Source organism: Somniosus microcephalus, unplaced genomic scaffold, assembly GCF_052327205.1.
Source record: "Somniosus microcephalus isolate GS21.2 unplaced genomic scaffold, FLI_Smic_1.0 scaffold127, whole genome shotgun sequence".
In the NCBI taxonomy this organism is placed as follows: Eukaryota; Metazoa; Chordata; class Chondrichthyes; order Squaliformes; family Somniosidae; genus Somniosus; species Somniosus microcephalus.
The window spans coordinates 610637-616991 of NW_028225314.1; the positions used below are offsets into that span (position 1 = coordinate 610637).

Consider the following 6355-nt stretch of genomic DNA (forward strand, 5'->3'; position numbering starts at 1 on the left):
ACCCATGCCAGTATATTACCCCCAATCCCGTGATTTTTTATCTTGTGCAGTAATCTTTTGTGTGGCACCTTGTCAAATGCCTTTTTGAAGTCCAAATACGCCACATCCACTGGTTCCCCTTTATCCACCCTGTTTGTTACGTCCTCAAAGAATACGAGCAAATTTGTCAAACATGATTTCCCCTTCATAAAACCATGCTGACTGTCCGATTTAAATTATGCTTATCCAAATATCCTGTTACTGCTTCCTTAATAATGGACTCCAACATTTTACCAACCACAGATGTTAGGCTAACTGGTCTATAGTTTCCAGCCTTTTGTCTACCTCCCTTTTTAAATAAGGGCGTTACATTAGCAGTTTTCCAATCTGCTGGGACCTTTCCTGAATCCAGGGAGTTTTGGAAAATTACCACCAATGCATCCGCAATCCCTACCACTACTTCTCTCAAGACCCTAGGATGTAAGCCATCAGGTCCAGGGGACTTATCTGCCTTAAGTCCCATTATCTTACCGAGTACCACCTCCTTATTGATTTTATTCGTGTTTAGCTCTCCCCCCCCCCCCACCCCCCTATAGCCCCCTGTTTGTCCAGTATTGGGATATTTTTAGTGTCCTCTACTGTAAAGACTGATACAAAATATTTGTTCAGCGTTTTTGCCATCTCCATGTTCCCTACTACTAATTTCCCAGTCTCGTCCTCTAAGGGACCAACATTCACTTTAGCCACTCTTTTTCTTTTTATATGACTATAAACTCTTACTATCTGTTTATATATTTTTTGCTAGTTTACTTTCATAATCTATCTTCCCTTTCTTAATTAATCTTTTAGTTATTCTTTGCTGGCTTTTAAATGCTTCCCAATCTTCTATCCTCCCACTAGATTTGGCTACTTTATATGCCCTTGTTTTCAGTCGGATACTATCCTTTATTACTTTACTTAGCCACGGATGGCTGTCTTTTCTTTTATGCCCCTTTTTCCTCAGTGGAATATATTTTTCTTGAAAGTTGTGAAATATCTCCTTGAATGTACACCACTGCTCATGTACCGTTTTACACCATAATCTATTTTCCCAGTCCACTTTAGTCAACTCTGCTCTCATACCTTCATAGTCTCCTTTATTTAAGCTTAGTACGCTGGTTTGAGATCCAACTCTCTCACCCTCCAACTGAATTTGGAATTCAACCATGTGATGGTCACTCATTCCAAGGGGATCCTTTACTAGTACATTTTTTATTAATCCTGTCTCATTACCCAGGACCAAATCTAAGATTGCCTGCCCCCTGGTTGGTTCAGTAACATACTGCTCAAGGAACCCGTCCCTAATGCACTCTATGAACTCTTCTTCAAGGCTGCCCTGCCCAATTTGATTTGGCCAGTCAATATGAAAGTTAAAATCTCCCATGATTATAGCTGTTCCCTTATTACAAGCCCCAACTATTTCCTGATTTATACTCCGACCAATAGAGTTGCAGCTGTTAGGAGGCCTATAGACTATGCCCACTAGTGACTTTTTCCCCTTATTATTCCTTATTTCCACCCAAACCGTTTCACTATCCTGATCCTTTGACACAATATCATTTCTCACTATTGCAGTGATTCCATCCTTTATTAACACAGCCACCCCACCTCCTTTTCCTTCCTGTCTGTCCTTCCTAATAATCAAATACCCCTGGATGTTTAGTTCCCAGTCATGGTCACCCTGCAGCCATGTCTCCATAATGGCCACCAGATCATACCCATGTGTAGTTATTTGTACCGTCAACTCGTCTATTTTGTTACGAATGCTGCGTGCATTCAGATAAAGAATTTTTAAATATGTTTTGTGACAATTTATTCCTGCTTTTACCCCCTTTACTACTTTACCTTTATCTTTATATATTCTGTCCCTTCCTGACACACTCTGGTTTTTAATTCCCCCACTGCTACCTTGCTCTATTGCCTTCTCCGCTAACATTTTAATTTTTCGCTCTCTTGAAACCTCCCCCCCACTAATTAGTTTAAAGCCCTCTCTACAGCACTAGTTATTCGATTCACCAGGATTCTAGTCCCAGCACTGGCCAAGTGAAGTCCGTCCCAACGGAACAGCTCTCTCCTGTCCCAGTACTGGTGCCAGTGTCCCAAGAAGCAAAACCCATTTCTCCCACACCAGTCTCTGAGCCACGCATTTAACTCTCTGATTTTATTTACCCTAGCCAAATTTGCTCATGAGGGCAGGTACAGCACAGGTTAGATACAGAGTAAAGCTCCCTCTACACTGTCCCATCAAACACTCCGAGGGCAGGTACAGCATGGGTTAGATACAGAGTAAAGCTCCCTCTACACTGTCCCATCAAACACTCCCAGGGCAGGTACAGCATGGGTTAGATACAGAGTAAAGCTCCCTCTGCACTGTCCCATCAAACACTCCCAGGGCAGGTACAGCATGGGTTAGATACAGGGTAAAGCTTCCTGTACACTGTCCCATCAAACACTCCCAGGGCAGGTACAGCACGGGTTAGATACAGAGTATAGCTCCCTCTACACTGTCCCATCAAACACTCCCAGGGCAGGTACAGCACGGGTTAGATACAGAGTAAAGCTTCCTGTACACTGTCCCATCAAACACTTCCAGGGCAGGTACAGCATGAGTTAGATACAGAGTAAATCTCCCTCTACGCTGTCCCATCAAACACTCCCAGGGCAGGTACAGCACGGGTTAGATGCAGAGTAAAGCTCCCTCTACACTGTCCCATCAAACACTCCCAGGGCAGATACAGCACGGGTTAGATACAGAGTAAAGCTCCCTCTACACTGTCCCATCAAACACTCCCAGGGCAGGTACAGCACAGGTTAGATACAGAGTAAAGCTCCCTCTACACTGTCCTGTCAAACACTCCCAGGGCAGGTACAGCACGGGTTAGGTACAGAGTGAAGCTCCTTCTACACTGTCCCGTCAAACACTCCCAGGGCAGGTACAGCACGGGTTAGATACAGATTAAAGCTCCTTCTACACTGTCCCATCAAACACTCCCAGGGCAGGTACAGCATAGGTTAGATACAGAGTGAAGCTCACTCTGCACTGTCCCATCAAACACTCCCAGGGCAGGTACAGCACGGGTTAGATACAGAGTAAACCTCCCTCTACACTGTCCCATCAAACACTCCCAGGGCAGGTACAGCACGGGTTAGATACAGAGTGCCAGCCGTGGCTCAGGCGGCAGCACTCTCTCCTCTGAGTCAGAAGGTTGTGGGTTGAAGTCCCACTCCAGAGACTCGAGTCTAAAACTCTGTGCTGCCCCTCCAGTGCAGTGCTGAGGGAGTAAAGCCCAGTGCAGAGTAAAGTTCCCTCTGCACTGTTCCACTAACAGGCCTGAGCCCCAAACTCAGAAGAGCACCCTCTGCTGCATTCTGCTTGTCTCAGCATCTGGTCCACCATTCCCAGAGGGCTGGTCGGTCAGTCGCCTTCCTTTCCCTGGATCAGGAGAAGGCATTCGGCAGGGTGGATCACGAGTATCTCTTCCGGACTCTGCGTGCATTTGGGTTCAGGACGCATTTTGCCGCCCGGATCCAACTTCTGTACGCCACCGCGGAGTGTCTGATTAAAGTTAACGGGTCTTTGACGGCGCCCCTTCGCTTCGGGAGGAGGGTGCGTCAGGGATGCCCCATGTCCAGTCAGTTTTACGCCGTCTGCGTGGAGCCTTTCCTGCACCTCTTGCGGAAGAGTTTGACGGGACTGGCTCTGCAAGGGCCGGGCGTGGATGTCGTCCTCTCGGCTTACGCCGATGACGTGCTCCTCATGTTCACGGATCCCATCGACTTGCGGAGGATGCGAGAATGCCAGCAGATTTACTCGGACGCATCGTCCGCCAGGATCAACTGGGAGAAATGCTCCGGGCTCCAGGTGGGTCAGTGGCAGGTGGACTGCCTGCCGGAGGAGTTCAGGCCCTTCGCCTGGAGCACAACACACCTCCTCTACTTGGGAGTCTACCTCAGCCCCGCCGAGGGTGCCTGGCCAGCGACCTGGCAAGAGCTGGAGGCCAAAGTCACAGCTCACATAGGATGCTGGACAGGACTGCTCCGAGTGTTGTCCTACAGGGGTCGAGCGCTGGTCATAAACCAGCTGGTGGCCGCCATGTTGTGGTACCAGTTGGTCACCCGGTGCGGAGGGGAGTGGGCAGGTTGATGGACCTCCTCGTGGGACTGCTCCTGGGCCTGGTGAAAATAGTCATTAAGAGGTCCAGGCAGCGGGTGGTCGAGGGGGTCGTTCGGCCCGATTGCCTGCCTCTCTTCTGCGGCTATGTTCGCGCCCGGGTGGCCCTGGAGATGGAGCATGCAGTGTCTGCCAGCACACTTGAGGCCTTCCGTGACAGGTGGGCGCCGTGGGGACTGGAGTTCATCATCACCCCGGCCAACAATATCTTGATTTGATATTATATTAGTGTCTTGATTTGACTTGTTAGTTTTGTTTGATGTTTTCTTAAGTTACAGTTGATTTGTTAATCAGCCAGTCAAAAGAGGAACAACTGCCTCGAGCCGTCTCAGCAAGGAGAGGGGAGGAGAGGATTGGTCGCTCTCTGTGACCAGGAGGAAGAGGAGGAGCCAGAGAGACAGAGGGCAGAGTGGAGACCACCACTACCGTTGCTGCTACTGAGGTGCCAAGAGAGAGAGAAGAGAGAGAAAGACCAGGGGGGCACGGTGGCATAGTGGTTAGCACTGTTGCCTCACAGCGCCAGGGACCCGGGTTCAAATCTGGCCTCGGGTGACTGTCTGTGTGGAGTTTGCACATTCTCCCTGTGTCTGCGTGGGTTTCCTCTGGGTGCTTCGGTTTCCTCCTACAGTCCAAAGATGTGCGGGTTAGGTTGATTTGGCTATGATAAATTGACCCTTAGTGTTAGGGGATTAAATACGTGGAGTTACGGGGATAGGGTGGGATATGTGTCGGTGCAGGCTCGATGGGCCGAAATGGCCTCTATCTGCACTGTGGGGATTCTGTGGAAAGACCAGAGGGAAGCCATCACTGCCTCTCCAAATGGCCTCCATTGCAGGAGAGTGAGAGGGGAGACAAAGAGAAACCAACAACATGTGTTTGGAAGGAGGGAGAGCCATTTGAAAAATCGACAGTCCTTCTCCTTTGGCCGGGATGACGTTGCCCTGCGTCACTTTGCCGAGTTCTTCGAGGAGCAGTCACACGAGGAACAGGAGCACGCTGAGAAACTGAGGAAGTTCCAGAATCGGCACGGAGGCCGAATCATCTTGGCGGCCATCAAGAAACCAGAGCAGGATGAGTGGAGCAATGGTCTGGAGGCGATGCCGAGAGCTCTGCAGATGGAGAAGAATGTCGACCAGAGTCTGCTGGATCTGCACAAACTCTCCACTGGGAGCGCCGACCCTCACTTGTGTGACTTCCTGGAGACCCACTATTTGGATGAACAGGCGAAGATGATCAAGAAGCTTGGAGATCACATCACCAACTTGAAGAGACTGGGAACCCCCTGAGAATGGCTTGGGAGAGGACCTGTTTGACAAACTCACTCTGGGAGAGAGCGATTAAAGTGACTACTTGGATCAAGCTTATTGTGTTTAGTACTCATGTTTATATAATTGTGTGTGAGACCCCTGCCTTGTAGGGAATGATGGCTTGTGACTTTGTACAAAGAGCTGAGACCTGGGCTCTGTAATGTCATTAACTGTAAATAAATTGTTCAATATTAATTTTAAAAAATGCCTGAGCCCCAAACTCAGAAGAGCGCCCTCTACTGCATTACACTTGTCTCAGCATCTGGTCCGGACCTGGTCGCTCCACCTGCGTTTGTGGCCAAGATGCAGAAGAAGCTCATCGACTTCTTCTGGGACAAAAGGAAGCACTGGGTCTCTGCCGCGGTTCTGAGTCTCCCGCTTAGGGAGGGCGGTCAGGCGCTGGTGTGCCTTCGCACCCGGGCGGCGACTTTCCATCTTCAGACGCTGCAGAGATACCTGTACGTGGAGAATCCTCCGAGATGGTGTGCGCTGGTGACTTATTTCTTCCGCCAGCTGCACGGCCTCAATTATGACACGCAGCTCCTGTTTGTGGAATTGGGCCGTACGCGTGCCTACCTGCGGGAGCTGCCTGTCTTTTACCAGGAACTGCTATGGGTCTGGAACAGCATCGCCTCCAGGCGGAGTTCACCCCAGTCAGGAGTGGCGGCTCTCCTTCGGGAGCCGCTGTTCAGGAATCCACACCTCCATGATCACGGGTTCGGGTGGCTGGCGGAGGGCAGGGCTGTGCCTGGCAAGGTAACCAGAGTCGGGGACCTGCTCGATGGCGGAGGAGTGGGCTGGATGGCGCCGGAGGAGCTGGCACAGCGTCTGTCCTGGGCCAACACCCAGCTCGCGTTCA

At 50.1% G+C, this 6355-nt stretch overlaps 1 pseudogene; it reads left to right on the forward strand.

Annotated features, from left to right (window-relative positions):
- The first annotated feature begins 4656 nt into the window (after positions 1 to 4656).
- Positions 4657 to 5530, forward strand: LOC147082729 (ferritin heavy chain pseudogene; annotated as a pseudogene).
- Positions 5531 to 6355: the final 825 nt, after the last annotated feature.